Source organism: Euprymna scolopes, chromosome 20 (genome assembly GCF_053919585.1).
Source record: "Euprymna scolopes isolate OS-2025 chromosome 20, ASM5391958v1, whole genome shotgun sequence".
NCBI classification, from domain to species: Eukaryota; Metazoa; Mollusca; class Cephalopoda; order Sepiida; family Sepiolidae; genus Euprymna; species Euprymna scolopes.
Window position 1 is genome coordinate 44,018,439 of NC_136501.1, and position 23,593 is coordinate 44,042,031.

Here is a 23,593-nt window from a genome sequence, read left to right on the forward strand (position 1 = left end):
AGCTTTACCTTAGTTTAAAGAAATACTCCTTGCCTCTATAAACACGTTTTATGGATCTCGCTCCAGACAATGCATAAAGCCACTTGGTGTAAGAAACTTAAATATACTACTTAAAGGTCAAAAACCTTCCAAGTGTAAAGTAAAATAGAGTCAGTCTAAGAAAAGAGAAATATTTCACTCTTTGTAAGAAACATCGCTCATGGAATATGAGAACTAAAAAACAAAAAAAAAAGGAAAGCGAAAGTTATTAGCTGACGACAGGAAATCTTGGATCCACTTTCTTCCTCCCCTTTTATGAGATGACCGCATAGTCCAGACATCACAGGTGATGGATTAAATCATATACTCTGGTAGATGACAATAATAGTCCAAATAAGAGAAAAATATCTAATGCACAATTTTTTAAACATTATAAACAACTGGTTTTATTGTATAACCTGGCAAAGACCCCTCCCCCCAGTCAAAGGCAATTACCTTGTGACGGAATCACCAAATATAACATGATGGAGGCTGTAGAGTTCACCGGTACATAATTTAAGTCCTATTTCGGAACATCCAAGAAAGTCAACAATGGCGTGGTATTGGTCGGCTCTAAGATGAGAGTGTTTATGGGAGATTCCTGCATTTCCTGCCTCAACAGCGGCTCGCAGGTAAAGATAAAAAATATAAAAATATAATTCAAAAATTCAAAAAATCCAAAGTACACTACTACAAAACCTAATTCTCTAATTTATGTATTCTTTTTTTTTTGTTTCTATTGTCTCACTTAAGACCGTAAGCTCCTCTGGGCTCAACGTCCATATAGGCCAGTCTCTCGGTGCATTCTTCTGTAAAGAAAATCATAAAGAAAAGCAAAGTTAATTTTATCTGTTTTATTAGTTCATCTAAGTGATTTTTTGGTCAGAGTGCTTTCCTCCATTTGGGTAGTATCGGAGTCTGCATCTGATCTGGTCGGGGGCATCTCGGCTTCAGGTGCCTTGAATCTTTTCTTCGAGTCAAACCTTATCACTCGCTTTCTCACATACTACATCGCCGTCACCAATATTGCACTCAGAACCGTTATCATACTTAACCAACTTCCCACCATTATTGCTTTGTTGCCCCGTAACCCATTAACATCTATACTTTCTTACCTAGTCCGCGATTCTCTCAGATTTTCTGTAACCTTTTCCCCCATTGCCATTTCTAACAGTGTAAGTTTTTATTTGACATGTCTGCAGATCACAGGTCTGCATTCTTTCAACATTTCTTGAGTGTGTCCGGAGGGGTGTGGACACAAAAAATAGTTGTTTACTATTTGCCAATGGGGTACTACCAACGAGGTATTTAGTGCACGTTCAGAGTTCTCTTTTCCGGACTCATAGGAAGTTCTCAATAGCCATGCACTGTTAGCCGTAACTTTTCTAGCATCTCTCGCAACCGTTCGAGGCTTATAACATCTGATACTTAAGCGTGTTAACTCCAGGGCGTTTACATACACCCTTGTATAGTAAGGTCACAAAACTCAGGACAGCGCAGTCGGCGTAAGGCGGATCAACACATGTACACATGCATTCCAATTAAAGAGTGATTATCCTTTTCATTATGTGGTTCCACGCATCCCCCACAATTATTTATCAGATCTAGATAAATACTAATTCTACCTGCTTCTAGTAAACATTCTTTAATCACATGAAACATTTTCATATAGTTGTACGCTGATAGTAAAATTATATAACGAATGAGAAATCATTATTAATAATGAGCTCGACCATGGTTATAATCATATGATTATAGTAAGTTGACGTAGATATGTTTATAATGCTGAATATAATTCTCAATATTTTATAGATTTTACCATATCTATCACGTGTCCATCCTTGACGATCACTTAAAATCTCAAGAAAAGGCGTTCATACAAATATTTTGTCGCTCATCTGACGTTATATTCACTTACCATATGAGAAACTACCGTGCTCACCATACTGGATACTAACTGTAAGTCTTCTTAATTTGACTCTATGACTTATTTATGGTGCACGCTAAATCATTTCAGAAAATGTATCCATTAGTCAACATACTCACTCAGAGTCTTATTTTTTTTTACTGACAGTATTAAAACTGGCTGATTATACTATCTTGTGATATATATATATATATATATATATATATATATATATATATATATATATATATATATATATATATATATATATATATATATATATGGGTGTGTGTGAAAAAAAAAACCTACGACTTTCCGATAATGTCTCGCTTGTAGGTTTATAATAAAATTATTCTGAGCAATGCAGTATATTAACTCATCTATTTAACATTACCTCACGGCGTATCAACTCTTTATATTACATGCATCTACACTTAGCATTGAAGCAAACTTATATCTTTTATGTAACTCAATTAATAAACAGTTTATTTAAGCCTAGGTTCTTGACCGACATTCTTTCATACATATATATCAACGGTGTACGTCATATCAATACCTTTTTACTTAAAGTTACGTAGTAGATGGTTATTCAAGCAGATAGCTTTCAGAACCATCTCTGACTGGGCAAACTCGGTCGTCCCTACCTGATTGGTCTCAGTCTTTGAGCTAACTTAAACATGGGCAAAAATAGAAACACATAAGTCGTCTTATGTTTTCGATACAGTTAGGTTTATTGTGGAATTTAACACTGTGATTCAGAAACGCATCGTTATGCTCTCTTTCATAACCCTAATAATACACACGCAGACGTCCTGCTACTCAGACGTTGAGTGATTACATAATTTCCACTACCCAGACTCCCTCCCTCCTCCTGGATTCTTTCGTAACTTATATATTAAGTTTTCGTGGGTGTGTTTATTTCATCTTCTTCGAAATTAGACAATTAATTCATTAATCAACATTCAGATCAGTCTATTTTGATACATATTTGTATGTATATTTTGATGATTTTAGTGTATATTTATTTTGCCTTAAAATGCTTATATTTTAATTCCCTTACAGTTTATTGAATAAATTGCATACTTGGCGCCACTCGCTGTATATTGGAGAGCACAATGCGACACATTATTCAAGAAAGTGCGAGGAAAACCCAAACCGGAACACACATCAACCCCAGTTAAAGCACTAGACGACAAGAAACCACTGTTGAGCATAATGAATGAACTCTGTAGCTATAAACTGGTGAGTAAAATATGAATATCATATTTTGAAAATTGGTTTAATATGAAAGTAATCTAACACATACAGAAAGAAAACCTTTAAAAGGACGAAGAATATAAGTGTTCGTGTGCTTTAGACTCAATCAATCGTACGGTTTGAATAGCGTGGAAAGCTTGTGAAGGAGTTTAAAATTTGAGTTCATCACAGGAATCGGGAAATCCTTATCCAATATTAAGGAAAGTTGTCAACATGATTTGGCAGAATTAGAGTTCTGTGATTTCTGTAGGAAACGTACGTCAAATCATTCTACACGTCTGACAGGTTTCCTAACAACGTGATGACGTCTATTAAATATTGAAAGCTGATTATTGATTTCGCTAAAAGGCTTTTAGGTTCTACTTAGACGATATATTCGATAATACGTTTCTTGATGGAAATAAATTTATTCCGTCTCATGCATAGAATAAAGTCAGTAATAGTGTTTTTACTATCTTGCACTATATAATTTCAAATGTCTACATTTTGTGTATAAAAAATTATATGGATAATTAAAGTTGGGAGCGACGTGAAGGCTCCCATTTGCTGAGAGACTACACTGATTGTATCAGTCCGGGGTATGTTGTTGACAATCAGTTCTCTAGTGGTGCTATTGCTGTTGAGCTCTAAGAGGTCTATCGTCCTAGGTTTTACTCTCTGTCTCTATCTGTCTGTCTGTCTGTCTGTCTGTCTGTCTGTCTCTCTCTCTCTCTCTCTCTCTCACTCCATCTCTTTAGATAACTTTCGTTTGTTTATGCCCTCTGCCGATAAAACTCCATACAGCTCCCCGGGAATTTCTTACTCTAAGATAGTTTCCAACTAATACCCTGGTTTTATAAAACCCACCTGACTTAATGCCTAACTTTTTGCACAAATGATAAGTAAATATACATAGGTAGAGTAAGTGCCACTTATTTCCCAAGATTTTTTCCTTAATCTTTACGCACGCATTATTATATTTTCTATTTCGCAAGGTAGAATCAATTCCAACTTTCAAGTTCTTGTGTGGCATTGGTCTCTCGATCCATTAGCAGCAAAGTCTTATATAATGCTAAAGAGACCTATCTAAATATATATTGTATAACAGGCAGCTAGTGATATATATGCGTTTTTTTTTAGCCCCAGGACGAATCCGTTTCAAAGCGTGAACTTACTGATGACAGCAAATAATCAATCAGACAACTACCTTGGGCCTAATCATGTGTCTGGAAAGAATTCATAAAAAAAGGATCATTTACTCTAAAACAAACAGCAACAGACTGGTATTTTTCTTTCATTTTGAATAAATAATATTTATATATGCTAAATTAAATTACTAACGCGATTCTAAGGTTTTATATTAATATCATAGTAATATATCTTGATAAACGGCGAGTTTAAACAGTAGCGACAGATACGTTCCTCCGGTATTTTGACAAACAGTTTTGACTAATAAGATATAAATGATTTCAGATATATATATTTTTATAATGTTTTGAATTCGTTTAATTCTACGTTAATTTATTACTAGTTTCAACAAATATTATTTCAGTAGAAATTAAAAATGTTATTATAAGTTATGCGAAGCGAGTGACACATGGAAATACCTAGACAGACGAGAAGTCGTCACACAATTTTATAAATATTTCTTTTTTTTACATGGGAATCACCACTTATCAAGGCCCGTAAGTCACTCGGGGATAAGGGATATTTTGTGTACAATAATCAATGGGATAATATCGTAGTAATAGTTGGTATTGGAGATTTGATAAAGCATCTTACTTAAAGGGGCGATTGATCAGGAATTTGTTTATGTTAGACTTGAAGACGTCCAAGTTGTAGTCAGGTGGGAAACAGGCAAATGGAAGAGAATTCCACAGGCGTGCACTTATCAGAAAAAAACTATGTTCATGGAATCTACGTTTTGATTTAGGCACAGATAAAGAGTGGGGAAAATTACTGACAGTGGTTTTAGCTAGACCGGCGTTTATCATGAAGTGTTGGCGAGGGGGCGGCAGAGATTGGAGCTCGGACGAGCACTTGCCATGGAAATAACGATAAAACAAAGACAGGCTCGCAACGTCTCTTTTGTGGGAGAGAGGTTGCAGGAAAGAGAAGAGAGCATCCCCCACTAAGCCACGAAGTCTATTTTGTACTTTGTCAAGGCAGGATAGGCTGTTTTTTGAAGCTCCGTCCCAAATGTGGCAGCAGTACTCCATCTTTGGCTTTGGAAGTACTTGGCTTTTATAGAGATAGAGAATTGCATCAGTAGTGAGATATCTTCTGGGGCGGTAGAAGGACTCTACCATTTTCCCAGCGGCCCGGGCAACATACTTTATATACGTGTTCCATTTCAATCAGGAGTAAAGGTCAAACTCAGGAGCTTGTCAAAACATGAAGCCTCCCCAAGACGAGAGCTATCTATTTCAATTGATGCTAGATGAGGAACAAAGCGTTGATGAGGTAAAGTTAGGAGCTTGGTTTTAGATGCATTAAAAGTAACCAGCCATCTCTTCCCTCACTGAACGACACGCTCAATATCAGAGGAGAGGGAATCAGAGAGAGCTTTGTCATTTATGGCCTTTGATGCGTTGCCGTAGATGGTTGTGTCAGCATAGACGTCAACGAATGAATTAAAATGTGTTTTGGGAGATTGTTGATGTAGACCAGGAAGAGAGTTGGGCCCAGGATGGACCCTTGTGCTACTCCAGCATTAATACTGTGGGCCTCTGATTTCTGCCCATCAACCACTACTCTTATGAACCTATCAAAGAGAAATGATTTAATTATTGAGAAAACATTTCCAGTTATACCGTAGCTGGAAATCTTGTGAAGTAGGCCCTTATGCCAAACCGTTGATATGTCAAAAGCAATTGCCCTGGAAAGAAAGCCTTTGTCGAGAGATTCACTAATCCTATGGGATATAACTGTTAGCACATCATCTGTAAATCTAGCAGAACGGAACCCATATTGCATGTCACTAAGGAGGTTATTTCTGCTGAGGTGGTTGACTACTTCTTTATTTAATATGGATTCCAGTAACTTACTCAAGACACACAAGAGACTTATAGGGCTGTACTGAGAGGGGGATGATTTATCACCTAAGTTCTTAAATACAGGGCATACTGACGATCTTTTCTAGGATGTTGGAAAGCACTTCTCTTTAAGGCAACGCTTAAACAGTTTTGTACGTATGGGGGCAAGTTCTGGTCGAAGCTTTTTCAACACTATAATTGGAATGCCGTCTGGACCTGTTTCTTTACTGGAATCAAGCTTCTTGATTAGTTTAGCGACATCGTGCACAGATATTTGTATGTTGGATAAGGTGCTGTCTGCTGTAGGAGGAAAAACGGGGAGTTGATGCCCTTCGCCCCATATGGTAGAATCAGATGAAAAGTTCTTGGCGAATAGTTTGGCCGGGTCTGATGCTGATGAGATGACCTCAGGTCCATTAATGATGGTTGGGGTGGAATGCACGCTTCTGTTCAGGATCCTGTTTGCTATTTGCCAGAACTGGTGGGAACCAAGCCGCTGATCAGCTACTTTGGCTTTGACGGACTTAGCATATAGCTCTCTTGCATTTTTATTACTCTTTTACAGTGGTTGCTGGCAGTCCTGAAGGCAGTTTTAGTCTCAGTACATCTATTACGTTAGTAGCTATAGAAAAAGTGATTTCTGTGCGCAATTGGAGCGGCATATTCTGGGGAGAACCATGGCTGGCTGTTAGGTTTTTGTTGGAATTTGTTGGATGGTATGAATCGGTGTATGCCTACAATTAACCATTCGGTAAGGTCTGATACTATAGAGGATACATTCTTTTTAAACATGGAATAGATATCCTCTAAATACGTGATTATAGTGTTCTCATGTTGTGTGAAGAAATACTCATCTGATAAACAGCGTAAGATCCACTTCCGGTTAAGATATAATCACGCGATTTCGGGATAATTTAATGAATCAGAATTAACGTTGATATTTAAAAAGAGTGAATTAACTTAACTAAACATGGTACGACTCTTTTGGCCGTTTTAATTTTTATTGGTAATTTTTTCCTCCTTTTTCGTCCAAAACAACACGTACTAACCCTTGGCCTTAAGGGCTTTGTATTTTTGATCGAACCGGAAACTTGGAGAAGTTAAGTACCTAGATTTTTGTTCATATTAAATTTTAATTTCCGCATGTTAGTACAGTCGGGAAATAAGGAAACACGGAGCGAATTCTAAAGTTTAGCTGTTTGTTGGAAGAAACTATTAGCATCTATGGACCTCAACAATAAAGGACGGCGTTTTGCTTCTTATCGCGTTCGTTGCGCATGTATACGTATACTAGAAATAAGTTACAAGTGATAAATGTATCAGCTATTATGTGGCAACAATCGTCCATAGATGAGAGAATGGAGGTATTGGGTTCTCATAAGTTCGAGTAACTTTTTAGCACGGACGATAGAGATTGGGAAATAGCAAAATGTTTATGAAATATTTTATAAAATGATTAAAACTATGTTGTTTTTTTACTAAAATACGCTTAAATATGATATTTTAATATGTCTATATTTTGTATATATTATTATAGAATTGTTATTTCAAAAGTACAAATGAATTATTTAGGTGCTATCAGCTAGAATCGAACCCGTAGCATTCAAAGTTGATGACGTTACCACTCTACACGCATATAAACCGATTAAAAATTAAAAATTAACTAAGTTGAGTGTTTAAAATGTTTAACGATTTTTGCAATTTGACCCATTTTTGACTCCTTAAAACTATTTTTACCGGCAAAAACCCATAAAGGAACGATCCATAAAAATATCGGATCATTTGAGTCCCCTAACTCTGCGACTTTTAATTTCTGAGGAGATAGAGCTTGAAAATATGGAGACAGACCGACAGAGAGAGAGAGACAAACACACGCACATACATGTAACCGTCTATATATTAGATGTTCAAATATGGTTGCTTTTTTCTCTTCAGTTTGTTAGTACTATTGACCCTAATGGGTTAATCAAACATAAAAAGAGAAAAAAGGATACGTCTGATTTCATTCCTTTAATAAAATATTTCATAACCTTAATTTTTTTTTTATTTCTAATATTTTCAGACTAACATTACAGAATGTTTTCAAAGATGTAAGAAAATTCTATACTATACTTTTTGGAAAACTGAATGGGAACAATTCGAATCGAACGTTTTTCGGCTTGCTAGTGAATGATATTTTTTGCAGGGATATTTTAGTCTTTTCGCCTTTACACCAAGTGATATTTCTCAATAGTTACAAATCCAGTATTGACCAGACTCACCATTATTTAACTCCGGGAATATAATGAAAACCGTTTTCATTATCAATATTCTGTGTAATTGGAAAATTCTCTGACTTATGCCCGACAATCCCGCTTTGCAACAAAATCACACCTCTTCACTGTTGAGGTCCTTAAGTTGCAGAAAGCTTTCTACTGTGATCCCTTCTCCCTTGAACAGCTAGATTTTCGAATTCCCTTTCTGTTATCTGTTTCCCTAGATGTACTGATATGCAGAAGTTTAAACTAACATCTTGTTAATCTTTCCTAGCCATAGTCCCAAATAGTAGCCCATTACGTCCAAGTGACGATATGTCTTGTTAGGTGGTAAAAACGTAGGTAAACAAAGAGAAGCCACGTGATAGATGTCAAAAAGCGTAAATTATAATGCTGCTTACAGAATTTTTACATGAACTGCAAAGGCTGTAAGATCGAATGGTTATCAACAGCATCAACGGTTTTTTTTTTACTTCTTTTTATAAAAAAACTACGAAATATTGTTACATGCATTATATTGGATTGTTTTCGTTGTCTGCTAATACAAAAATTATAGGTTCTCTTCTTAATTCGTAAGTCTCTTTAAGACTAGCATTTCAGCCCGGCGTTGCGCGGCTGTTTGGAGGTGTATGTTGAGCAAAAAAAACAAAAATGCGGTCAATTGTTTAAATTTTTACCCCTATTATGATGCCTTAACATTTATTGTTTTGGGCTCAAACCAAGTTATTAAGTTAGATCCATGTCCAAGGAAGCTATATCTAAAATTTCAACTGTTTATATCTATAATGTGTCTAAACTCTCAACTGTTTAGACCCAACATTGGTGGAGGAGTTTGATAGAGTTCTCAGAGGTCAAATCGTTGAACTTTGACTCTTTAACAGCCAAATTTCTGGCCGAAAACGGATTACAAAGATTTCCCAAAATCTCAGTACCCGGTATATCAAATTTCGAGTCTGTAGACTAAAAATTCACAGATTTATTTCGCAGGGAAATGTACACAGACAGACACATAGACACACATACATACACTTTTATAGATATATAGATTGAGAAAATGTTGATGCTAATCACAGTTGCTACGTTTTGGGAAATTAGAATATACATATTAAAAGAAAATGTGGACAATCAAGAAGGCCTAACACCTTATAAAATAGACTACATTTTAACGAAAAATGTAAATGAGTTTAGAATGTAAGAAAACCAATTACATTCGTGTATTACTTGAAGAATTGACTTTTATGAAGATTAAACATTAATTGATTTTTAAGAACACATTTTAAAGTAATGTATTCACTCAAGTTCGTGTTTCTTCAAAGAGCTTGCTTTAAATATCAAAATACTTCAAAACTGCTTTAATGTGTAGCAGCATAAGTTCTTTACTTTAGGGTGCAATACAAAAAGTAGAAACGATTTATGTTAAAATACAATGTTTACATTATTTTACATGATAGCAATTTCATATAAATTATTTTACATTCTTTGTGTATATATTATATATATATATAACATATAATATATATATTACTATATATATATATATATATATGCGTGCATATACATATGTATGTATACATGTATATATATACATATATATATGTATATATATATATATATATATATATATGAATATGTTTAATATGAAAACAAGTTTTCATATTCAACATATTCATATTGCTCTGTCTAAACATTGAGCACTCTTTGGTAGACACGTTGTGTTTTTTGTTTTTGTTTAAATAACTAAACAATACTACCAATGATATATGTATGTATATATATATATATATATATATATGTATATATATGTATGTATATATAAATATATATATAGGTGTGTGTGTGTGTGTGTGTGTGTGTAACAGAACATGATTATTATAGTAAAATAAAACTCTATTATATCATCAGATAAATAAGGAACATCAACTGGAAATTAAAGCTTTTAAGCTCACGGCATTTATAAGTAAATTGTTCTTATCAGTAGTTTTTTAGTATATTTTATTTTAAATGCTAATATTTTACTTCATGTACGCACTGTTTCTCTTCACCAGGTGGAGTTTAATCTGATAGTTTTATTTGCTTAATAATTTTATTTTTAACAATTTCATTTATTAGTTTTTATATAATATATATATATATATTTATGTGTGTATGTGTGTATATATATATAAAATATATTAAAGTCATCGACATACAGATCTGTTTCGTTGTTTCACAACTCATTAGTGCCGCTAGACTAACACCTATCCCAAGCCGAGGATCGAACCTAGAACCGTCGAGATGACAGTCGGCAGTTCTACCCCCTGACTACGGAAGCGGTGGCTGCAAATTAATCTGTCCGAATGTCTATTTAAATAAACATCGTCCGCCGCTCGTATATATATATATATATATATATATATATATATATATATATATATAAAGAGAGAGAGAGAGAAGAAGAAGAAGAAGAGAAAGGGAGACAGAGATAGAGAGAGACAGAAGTAGACAGAGGAAAAGTGGGTGATGATTCATCTCTAAACTAATAAAATATGAATTAAAATAAAACTCATGCTAAAATTAAGCATGAGTAATATTGGCAATAATCAATTTCATTTCATTTTATTGCCTAATGTCACAGAAAATATAAAAGCTCTGTCTGAATGTCCGGATACTTTTTATTTCTGTACACTTAAACAGTTGGAATTTTCATAAATATTCACGCTGTGGATCGGGCTTCAGATCGAAAGCTATATTTTCACTGCCTCCTGTGTAATACGATGCGGGATTTCCTAAATATTAAAGTAAACTCAAGTAACAGAAAATATGTAGCCGTCAAATTTAGGCGTGCATATAATTGCGAGATTCACGCCTGGATCCAAAATGACGGGATGTTTCAACTGTTACTCAACCGCCTAAAATAATCGAATATTGCCCCAGTATGGAGGCGGATGAGAACTAAATTAGCGCTGTTATTTATGTGAGCGATCCCGGAGTAGCAGTAGGTGGCCTAGCTGGTTAATACGGTGAGATTGCTGATGTAAAATACATGAGTGAAAATAAAAATAACTTCGAGAATGAGAAGTCAAATAATGATGACTTTAATAATTATATTGTTTTGTGAAGAGAACCTTTATTTGTTGTTCTGTAATCTTTTGTCTTGGAATTGGCCTTGAGGTCATGGCTTTAGTTTGGCCGTGTGGGAAAACGGATAATAAACAATTTGTTTAGAAATCACCTAATTAATATGCACGTGTGATTTGGCCAATTAGCCAATCAAGGCGAGTCAGAGTATAACGCAATGAATAGTGTTTGGTTGGATGGGAAAACCAGACTCGCTAAACCTCACCCGCTCCCTACCTATAAAGGAAGTCGCAGAGCGATTTTTTGGTCAGTCAAGAGAAGAAAATCTCGGTTGGAGTCGAAAGTCGGATCTGTCACCACGTACGCCACATCCCCGTTCACTGACCGTCCGATAAAGGAAAGGAGAGATAATAGGTTGTCAAGAAAAGGTCCCGTTTAAGTTACTATTTAAGCAAACTGCTGGTGAAAGAAAGACACTGCATATATATTTTCCAGTCATTAGTTGTAAAAAAATAAAATATTTTGTGTAATCGTCATTCATTTTAATAATTAATCCATACAAACGAAAACGCAGGCTCGCATCTGGAGTCAGTTATTCGTCACTTACATAACTTGTGATTAATTTGCCAATTAATGATATAAATTTAAGTAATCTCTTTCAGCGATCAGCAAGCAAGACAAGTGTCTTCCCTGGAGACTGAGTTGTATACTTCGGATTTTTACAGTTTGTGTTCTTTTATATATACGTCCTATAATCTTGTGCCTTACCTGTTGAGAAAGAAATATAGGAATCTCACACCAACCCCGTCATCGTAGAATCGACCGAGACTACGCTGTTAGACTTCCGTGGGTGTTCGGATCAGAACTACCTAGCATTGCATTTATGCACCGGTTAATACTACGATCTTCCACGTGTAATATTTTCGATTAGGGTGAGGTTGGGTCTTCGTCGTGTTATATTGGCTGCCACGGCAAGGATTTACCCTGCGTTATAAACGATAGATGATCCGAAAACGATTACGAACTTTATTGCAATGATAACTGAAAGCCAAGAAACATCCTGAGAGAAAAAAATCCACGGACTGAACACATTTTTTTTTTGACAATTATGGGCTTTTGACCACCTTCAGTTTCAGATTGCATCCACCAGTTTGAACCTGTTATAGTTAATGTCAGTAACGCAATATTTAGTTTCTAGGGGATTGTGTCAAACTATACGATCGGGTGAGTTAAATTCTCTCTTTGACTTGCGTTATTTTCCTAAGGTCATCGGTGAGGATCCTTGAAGGTGAATTGTGTTTTAAATTACAAAATAGTTTACGCTTGTTATGCGATCGGTTGACACGTACTGTGTTTTGGAGTGGAGAATGGTTTACGCTCGTTAAGCGAACAGTTGGCATGAATTATGTTTTAAAGTGAACAATGTTTGGTGCCTTTGAATTTCTGAATGATATCAATCGAGTATTAAAGAAATAAAATTGGTGGCTGTAATTATAATTTTTATAGCTTGGGTTGTATCAAAAAAGAAGAAAACAGAATAGGCTTGAAATTGTTGTGTATAATGTTGTTATTAATAAGTTGATGCTCTTAAATTGTTGAATGATATCAGCCGAGTATTAAAGAAATCATATTGGTGGTTGTAATTATAATTTTTTTTTAGATTGGGTTAATCCTTTTTTTTTAAAGAGAGGGTAAACAGGAGGTTTAAACTGTTGTATATAATGTTGTTTGTAATTTGTTTTACGCCTTTAAATTGCCGACTGATATCTGATGTGTTTAAAAAGGGAAATAAGAACTTGAAAGAGGCTGGATTTAGAGGGTGGAGAATAGAGTTTTTTAGAACTGCGGATTGGAAAGTCACATTGTGAAGTTTGTGATAAGCGTTTTCTCAATATTGTTTTACACAAGTGAATCATTGGAATTTGAAAGTGATTTTCTTTTTATTTCTGTTGTTGTTGTTTTGTTGCGGTTAAAAGCGTGGAAAAAGGAAAAGTGAGAAATAGAAAATGTAAGACTGTTGAATTTGTTTCGTGTAATGTTTTTGCAAATTGGTAATTAAATAAGTTGAGAATGAGTGCTCACTCGGGAACGGATATTGTCGCGAGTGGTTCTGAGAGAATTGAATGAATAGTTACAAGAGGTCATTGAAAAAGGCATTGTTGTGGGAGCGTGTGGAGCGGGGGACAGGCTAATGTCACGCCCTATTGATCAGAAACTTAAGAAGAACCCTCGATTGTTCTGGAAGCAGATGCGATCATCACCAGTAAATGAGCACTTTGGTGAGAGGATCGCTATGGATGTAATTAGCGGTCCAAACTCGAAGACTAAACGGGTGAGATATGGTCGCTGCGATACGCATTGGTGGACGGAAAAATTGGATTGGGACAGAGGTCGCTAAGGGCAGTCGGCTGAAATTGCATGAGGTCCTATAGTTTTACTTGACTCCAGAGAATGTTGTAAAAGGTCACCAACGTACAAAAAAGTCCCGACCGATAATGGCTACTAAAATTCCACTGCGTACTCTGTGGAAACCAGAAGGAAACAAGGAGAAAAAGCCTTTGAACCTGGGAGTGATCTACCCTAACTGTGGTCAGTTTGACCCCGCCCCCATCTAAGTGGCGCACTGACGCCGCAGGTCGCAGACTGGCAATAAGAAAGTGGGATGATATGATGCCTCATAATCCCCCAAATGCTAAAGGCTTGGAGAAACGAGACCACCCCTAGCCAAGGATGAGGATATTGACACTGAGTGAGGGGGGTGCGAATGATTGATTAAGCAGGGAGTGAAAATTAGTAAAACCGTTTACCCTTAATAATAAAGATTACGCATTTAAAATATTTATTTCCGGTTTGGAATTTGCTTGATAATATCTTGTCAGCATTTAAAATGATTATTGCTGATTTTAAGATGTACGCTTGATAATAATTAGTAAGATTTAAAATGAGTATTTCTGATTTCGAGATTATGCATGATAATTTAACTTGTAAGCAATTAAAATGATTATTCCTGATTTTGTATTTTATTCTTAACGATCACCTGTGGGTGTTTAAACTAATTATTCTGATTTTGAAAGAAATGTTGGCGTCCGCACGTTGATGTTATTTTCGTTCTTAACGATAATTTGAGGATCGTCAAACTGACTCACTAGAGAAGGAGGAAAATAGTAAATAAAAATGAAATGCTACTGATATATATTGTAGATAGAGTCTGCTGCTATTCCCTTTCTTGGCTTTAAATTGAAGACGTTGAAACTGATAAACAGACGGTCATAAGGCTCGATAATTGTTTCCGGAAAGGGAAAATTGGAAATGTAAATCGATACTTTTGAAAATTAAATTAAAAAATGTCGAAAAGCGTTTGAGAGCATTTAAACTGATACTTCTGAGAATTAAATTGAAAAATAGATTGAAAAGAATTTGAAACCATTTAAACTGATACTTTCAAGAATGAAGTTTCGCGCTGATGTCATTTTGAAAACTAAACAGAAAAAAATGTCGATAAGAATCCAAAAGCATTTAAACTGAAAATTTGAAAATTAAACCAAAAAGAATGTTGGAAAAGAATTTGACAACCTTTAAAATAATATTCTTGGAAAGTAAATTGAAAAAAATATTTATAGGGTATTGTAGGCATTTTAATTGAGGACTAGAACGATTTTTGAACTTGGAATTAAAAGGTTGAGAGCAGAGATATAAGGACGCAGCGAGGTAGATAGTTTACAGTGAGTATTAGATGAAAAAAACGCTGTCATATTTTTGTATAATGCAATCAATTAAGAAAATGACATTCATTTTATAAGATGTTTTTTGTAATCAAGCATGTACCCTGAGTTGTGATCAAACGTAGATGTGCTCAGCGCATAGTTTGGATTTGAAACCGTCGGTATGGATGGTAATTTATTTTCATATCGCATATAGACTGCCGATGAGGTAATTTAAAAAAAATTAATTAAAGCGAAGAGACAGCTTATTTAAAGGTAAAAAGAACTATATCAGTTCGTCGATTATTCGCAAAGGTTAAACCGCTGGTACTGATGGTAATGAAATTTGACAAACGAATTTTACAATAGAAAGGAAACAATAAGGTAAAGAGATGTTTTATGATTTTGCATTCAAAAACGTGAGCAGTACAAACCGTAAATGATATGTTCAGCATAGAAGAAAAAGAAAGAGGGGATACAGTTAGCCGAACTAAAAAAACAAGAGTGCAATAAGCTCCGTGCAGCAGCAACTCGCAAGCAGATTAGATTTTCCTTTGATCCCGTCAATCAAACAGTGCGGGTAGTTGCTAGCAGAATTGTTGTCGGGAATTCGCCGTTGCCGAGTCGACTTTGCTTCTTTGCGATAATTTAGATTATAGTGTATTATGTTATATTTTTCACTTTATTTCTCAGTTTTTAATAGTTTTGAAACAATAATTAATTATGGATTAGTGATTAAACGCTTTCCTGAAGTTTAATCAATTTTTTAATAAAAATTATTTGCTATTATGTTTTGAACTTTGATATCTCTACACGCTAACGACAAGGCATAATATCGGAACGGTGGGCGACGGTTGGGGGTCTTTAGTTGCACCCTCCACCCGCATCGGCGGAAGTTGGTGGGATCGGACAAGGGCTCTATTCAGTCGTGGCGCCGGCTGTCATGAGGAAGAGTCGGTAGTGGGCGTTTCAACTGTTGAATATTCTGGTATTCGGCGTATTGGTGTTTGTTAGTTAGATAACCCATGAATAGCTTCAGAGTGGGTATGTGTAGCCACGCAAGTGTACAGGACAAGAGGAGAAGGTAGAGTTATAAACAAAAGAAAATAAAATGGCAGCGAAGCCGATGAGCATTGGCTGATATGACATTGGGTGTTGCATGACTTGAGGTAAAGCTATTCGTAAACAGAGTCACGCATTGTTCGTCGTTAAATTTTCTTACCTGCTCTCACTAGAGCACCACATTAACACTTTTCATCGTTAGAGGAAAGAATATTGATGAATATCTGAAATAGAAGTGAATTTTTAAGTTGGAAATTTACATTTGTAAGATAATGTGGGGAATGACAGCTGAGTGTTAAGTCTTGGGATGAAAAGGTAACGCATAAAAATAAAGAAATGCATTCATACTATGGCCGATATGGACCTGATTATGCTTATGTACCTAACAGAGTATGTACGGCTGACAGGAACCCTGAGTAGTAAAAAGTGTGTTATCCTTAAGAAAACCAGTGAAGTGATAATCACGCAGTCACGTCAGTTAGTTATTTTAGCGAGTGATTTGGAACCTATCGGAAATTGATCAGAGAGTATCAAGAAGAAACCGATGTTCAATAAGGCTAGGCAGAATTCAACTATATAGTACTTAAGAATGTAGAGGAATATTCCCAAGTATTAAACCTATTGAATTAATTGTGGTTATTACGACACCGATGCGCCGTACAACGTAATCGCCTACGTAGGTTGGAAAGATTGGAAAGACCGAAGAGGATGGTGATCGTTATAGTAGGCAACACCTTGGAGATTCTCGATATTAAATACTCCAATCATTGGGGAGTTCTCTTTGCTGAAAAGTGCGGGCTTGGGCATGTGAAAGATCGAAAAGAATGTTTATACTATAATTAGCCATTGCAAGTCCTGTAGGAAAGAATTACGAAGCGTTTCGTGCAAATCAGAGACAGAAATATTCAGAGAAGTATCGTTGAAGAAATCCAGTATGAAGAAATATAAAACGTCTCTTGTAAAGTAGACAGAAGTATTAAGAGAAGTATCGCGAAGATATCCTGTATAAATAAATATGAAACGTCTCCTGTAAAGTAGAGACACTATTGTTGAAACTATCCAGTATAATAAAATGTCGGAACTTATTCGGTACCGTAGAGACAGAAGCGCCCAAAGAATTAAAAAAAACACACAACTCCGGTACGGTAGAGACGAAATCACTAAAAAAAATTGGTTTAAATTCGTCGTTATTTGATTTGATTTTTTTTTATTCATTTTATTTATGTTTTTTTTTTAATTTTCAACTACCGTAGAATTTCCATGGATTATGCTAGTATATATTAATACAATAGAGTTTGTGTTTTTTGCTTTGGGACGCTTACATCGATAGAACATTAACTCTGTGATAAAATATACGACATCTTCAGCAATTAAAATGTCATATTTAAGCGTACTTTTCAACCGGGCCTTGCTGGGCGTTTGTGCCAGCTTATAAATACTTTTGCAGTTTTAACAGAAAAGCTACAACATTATCAGAGCGTATCCATTTACACTGCACATCTATAGAATACCAACAACAATATATTATATATAAGTCTCCTGTGGAATTTTTACAAGCCCCGCTAGTTAATTATTACATGCATATGGGCGTTCCCGTTCCTGAAAAGTGCGAGGCTTGAGGTTATAAAAATTCAAGAAAGTGTTAATCCTATAATCAGACCATTACAAATCCTGTGTTTATCCAGCAATGCTACCTGAGCAGTCCTGAGTTGTGTGGACTGAGCATATAAGGGTATAGTTAAACGCCCTGGGATTGAGACACTTTGATCCCAAGTATCATAGGACTCGAACAGTTGTGATAGATTCTAAAAACGATACGGCTAAATTCGTCTGGTCGTTTAGAAGAAGAGTCAACATGTGATCCTATGTCCCCGAAGGTTGGACCTCACTGAAGAATAGTAAATAACTTTTGGCTGTGTCCCCACCCCGTTGCACACACTAAAGCGAGGTTGGACTTTAGTTACTTAGTAGGGCTGAAACGTGTTGATTAAGACTCGAATTGTCAAAACTGTTTAAAAGAAAAATTAGATAATGTATAGAGTAATTTCGCGAGAATCGTAGAATAGGTTGGAAAGTAAGGATGATAATCGATCATTAGCAGCTTTCATATGATAATAGTGAGATGAAGTTTGATAAACATGATAACGGTTCTGATTGCAAGGTTGGTGGCGGTGATGTGATGTGTGAGAAAGCGAGGAAGCTTGACAGTAAAAATGCCTTAATGTTTTTCTGTATCGATGGCGAGGCTGGTTCTCGTCAAAGCTTACCTGAAGCAAAGATGACCCAAACCAGAGCCGATACCAACTCCAATACCACCAGTAGATGACCTAGTGAAGCAAATAAAATTGAGTTTGATTTATTATTATTATTATTATTATTATTATTATTATTATTATTTCTTTTATAGGAAAATTACATAAGAGACTGCCATAGACAGATGTTCACCCCAAATATGAGCCAACGGTCTTAGGTAAGATAATTAAAATTAAAGTACAATAAAAATAAAGAAAAGGGCGTCAATATATTAATTGAATGCGTGTCTTTTGTGCTGAAAAATCAACTGGATACACGACTTTAAAGAATAAGCAAGAGGAAAAAGAACGATGACCCCATAAGATACCACTGTCTAAGGGGAGGTAACTGAGAAAGCAAGAATATAGATTGCATGTTGTTTTGATTGATTGCATGTTGATTTGCAGGGACATGAATTGAATATATGCATTATAAGAACTTTTTAACGGACTGATATTGAACTAAATGTTTAACCCACGATCAAGTTAGGCAATAGTCCAAGAGATAATAATATTTGAAATAAATGTACAAGGCGAGGAATCGTCCTGGATTAGAACTGAAGTTTTGCATTCATAACGAATAAGACAAGGACACACATAACTCTTTCTTGCATAGATTTATAACTTTTGCATGATTAGTGCATGTTGCATGAACTTTGATTAACTTTGAAGTTGAACATGTAGTTAAAGACATGGCCTTTATAAATCAGCTAATGTTGCTGAGCGAAGGGATATCGGTGGATGTAGACTGTCAATGAGTTAATGAGATAGGAGACCGATTACGGACAGGTCAAGGACGGAGGAGAAGTAGGACACGAATCTCACTCCAAAACAGTTATCGTTGTAGGGACCGTGGCCACGCTATTAGACATCTGTGGATGTTTGGATCAGAACCACGTAGAACTACATTTAAGTACAGATAAACCCTGCGGTCTTTTTCGTGTTATATTTTTAACTGGAGGAGGTCGGATCTTCCTCATGTTATACAGTTCCCGAATAAAGTTTGTTGTTCGCTTTATGCCAGTGGCTCAATATAATTCAATTAATTTATAGATGCTTACACTGCTGATGACAATGTATGTGTGAAAACATTAAGAGAGTAGAGTCAGAGTGCATCGAATGTATCATTCCCCGATATAACGAAAGCCTATTTGTTGTTGCCAGTCGAGACAACTGTAAACCTATTCCTAGACGCCGTCCTTTAGTGGAAAAAATATATTTCTATACCAGAATAGATTTGGGTAATGTGTGTGCATAGACCCAGTCAGTGCTGTGTTATCCTAGGGGAATACTGTCGAAAAGTCTGCTACGCACACGCAATAGAAATTGGCTGAGTTTGCCTGATATGCAAGGACCCACAAAGGCTTTGAAACGAGACTCGTTGGCTAGGCTTGGAGCCAAAGGCAGATTATGGTATCTTGAAACGAGGAGATGTGCTTTCCAAACTTTGTAAAGTTATCGCAAGGTGGATTATTTTTTGTGCAAATAAAGCAAGGTACCTGCTAGTATATGGTTGGCTTCGCATGACACGTGGCGTCATAGAACACAACGCGAATGTATTGACCACAAAGTTTGGACGATCAAAATATCATAAATCACTCTGAGATATGTCAATCAATTAATAACGAAAACGATAACCTGAAACAATGAAGAATTGCAGAAGATTAGAATAGATATTTCCAATATTATGGAAATAACTTTCTAACTCCGTTTGCTGTATGTCTACCGATGAGACCACAACAGTCGACAAGTATTATTCGACTATTATGATCCGTTTTATTTATTTATTTGTTTATTTTTTTTTACAAAAGGATATATGACATGAGATGTCATAGCATAACGACCTAGTTTTTGCAACTATCAAGTAAGACAGCTTTTGTGTAAATGGAGTGTTCAACTACGGCTACGACGTGCATTCGAACTGTCAGACGATTTCAATGCTGAAAAAACTATCGCAGCATAGAGAATTGCTGCTATTCGAGAAATCATATATTAGTACAAAATAATGTCGAAAGATGTTGTGTTCCTAGCATTTACAGTTACAGACACCATCAACACGATTTATTTTTTTACTTACATTTTCACCCCAAACAAGGCACATTGCCACTAAGATGAAGGGGACTACTATCAGGGACATAAGCTACAGGTGTACAATGTAGGGAGTTGGCCAGCAAGATGTCGATTCACGTTACACTTGAACTTCTGCATGTAAGTACAGTTGGGGAAGCAGGGACCCAGAAGGGAATTCCAAAGTTTAGCGGTTCTGGGGTAGAAACTACAGGAGTAGAAGGCTCTCTTACATCTAGGAATCTCTACTGTAAAGGGGGGGGATTTGGCTGCTTGTCGGGTTTGTCGGGGGGTTTTACATCGAGGCGGTACATGTGCTTGCAGTTCGTCGGAGTATTCACTGTTTAAGTACATGTAGAACAGGCAGAGGAATGCAGCATTCCGTCGATGGGACAGAGGCTGACGTTAGATGACAGACAGTTCAGGACCTATCAGGTTGGCGACTCTCTTTTGAACCTTTTCTAGAACCTAGAGACTAGCAGAAGATGCACCAGCCTAAATAGGACAACAATACTCCAATCATGGATATTATAGAGGTACATGATACTTTCGGGCGTTAATAGATTTCTACCAAGGTAGAGAGAACCTACTTTATTCGCAGCGGCCCTGGCAATGATCTCAATGTACTTGTTCCAACTCATGTTTCCTGTGAACGTTAGGCCAAGGAGTTTAAAAGATGTACTTTCAGATACAAAGTCTTTGGCCATTGGTATTGGTGGTAGAGAAAGTGTCTTGTAATTATTGAAGGAAACTAGTTTTGGTTTGGCAGCATTGAATGTGACCATACATTTTTGTCCCCATTCCAGTACAGATCGGAAGTCATCCTCTAGTGTTTCTGCCATTTCTTTAGATATTTATTCATGTGTCTTTCTGTCATGTCTGTTATAGGGCGTGGTGTCATCAGCATATATACCCATCTCACAGACAATTTTGTCAGGGAGGTCATTTCTGAATATTAGGAATAATAGAGCTCCAAGGATTGACCCTTGAGGCACTCTTGCTTTTATATCATATTGTTTTGATGTACGACCGTCGAGGACAACCTGGATTTTTCTCTTATCTAAGAAAGATTTAATTATGTAAATTGTTTTCCAGTGATACCGTATGATCTGATTTTCCTGAGAAGACCTGCATGCCATACCCTGTTAAAAGTCTTAGATATATCTAGAGCTTCCGCTCCACCCTCCTCTGTTTTGTTCAGTAAATGGTATATACGCTTAGAGATTACAGTTAGGATGTCTGCTGATGAACGGGCGTGCTTAAATCAATATTGTTTGTCGGTCAGAAGTTTAGAATCTGTAAGATGATGGACGAGAGCTTGGTTAATTATGGACTCAAATATTTTGGCGAAATGTGGGAGGAGGCTAATGGGGCGATAATTTACTGGGTCTGTTCTTTCGCCAGAATTCTTGAAAACTGGTACCACGGAAGCAGTTTTCCAGCAGGCAGGAAGCAAGGATCATTAAAGCATTTGTTGTAAAGTTAGGAGATAACTGGAGCTACTTCGGCGAAGCACGTTTTTTAATAACCCAGCCGCGATGAGATCAGGTCCAGAAGCTTTTGAAGTGTCAAGAGTTTTTATGAACCTGAGAAGGGGTGATTTTCAGATCGTCTAGTGTGGCGTCTGTCCGCAAAGGAAAGTCTGGAAGGGGGTAGTTAGCAGGGTCCAGTGTGGAGTTGGTAGCAAACCGAATGACAAGCATGTTAGCATTCTCGTTTGCTGAGCAAACAGCCTCATGATTGTTTGATATTAGAGGAATTGTTGATTGCCTATTCTTTACTACACTGTTGTAGATTTTGCGTCGATGTGTTGTTTGGTGGTTTCAGTAAATTCTCTCTTAGCTGTTGCTATTTCTTTCTTACAGTTACTTCTGGCTTCTATGTACTTCTGTCTGTTTGAACTGGACTTATGTCGGTTAAATCCCAAAAGCAATAGGAAACACATTTGATATATTCGTATTAAGTAAAGCTGATTCGAAGTGTCAGTGTGGTGAAACGTTTTTGTCTGTTTGTATTATAGAACGGTTATTTTAAGGCATTGTAATTCATTTTCTGCATATTGATATTATGCATGATTCATATTTTTCAGATTGATATAGGATCATGTATATCTTTCGACAATACCTTTGCAAACGCTTGTTTGAAAAACAGCGTTCTATAGTTAATAGATAGAGAATCATCTTCCGTAATAATAATGTTCGTTATCCAACCGAACTTCTGATTAAATTGAATTTAGTTAGAAAAATTTGCCCAATCTAGAACATTCTCGTTACCTTGCTGCATTGGGTTGTCATTTTTTTAAAAACCGTTTAGCTGTTGTGAGGTCCACATCACAAGATGTGCTAGCTTTGTATTTTATATTAAAACCTAAAATATTTAGCAGAGAGATCTTAATAATTTCGTTGAAATACGTAACAAATTATTGATAGCAATGGCCGTTATAAATATAAAAATTAAATTCTAAATCGACAAACATTTTTGCACTGACCCGTGTATTATAAACAGGTGTAAATTATCAGTGATCATCTATAATATGAATCTTACCTGTCTGTTTAAATGTATGTATGTATGTATGTATGTATGTATGTATGAATGTCTGTCTGTTTGTATATCTGCCTAAAACTTTCGGCAGAGGAAACAAATTTTCACAAGGTCGGTTCCGCTTCAAGGCGCGACCCTTCGGGCGGCAAATATCCAAAAATGGCTTAAAATATGAATTCGTCCACCTTAAACTAGGCACTTTTTCTACAGGGAGGTGTCGCTTTTTTCGCCGATATTTTCGAAAGTCATCCTATCTTTTCGATTAACTAGCCTTCGTCACTTCCGGTTTGGCGATGAACACAACCGCAAAGACGTCACGTTTTTCCACCCTCTTTTCCTTCTTCACAGTACGGGTTCGAGCCTGCCTGTCTGCTTACTAGCATTTTTTTTTTTAGCAAACACACACCTTCAAACACCCGGGACA

The 23,593-nt window shown here is 36.1% G+C and overlaps 1 protein-coding gene across 3 annotated transcripts in view; it reads left to right on the forward strand.

The window, feature by feature from the left end:
* LOC145241655 (uncharacterized) overlaps positions 1–23,593 on the forward strand; it is a 1,060,571-nt gene that overhangs the window by 560,921 nt on the left and 476,057 nt on the right. For 2 of the 3 annotated variants that reach the window (XM_080104790.1, XM_080104789.1), the window contains one exon: positions 2,987–3,166. The gene's annotated coding sequence lies outside the window, so the exon portion shown is untranslated. Of the gene's footprint in view, positions 1–2,986; positions 3,167–18,677; positions 18,783–23,593 lie in introns of those variants that run through there. The other variant, XR_013862596.1, reaches the window with a different exon arrangement.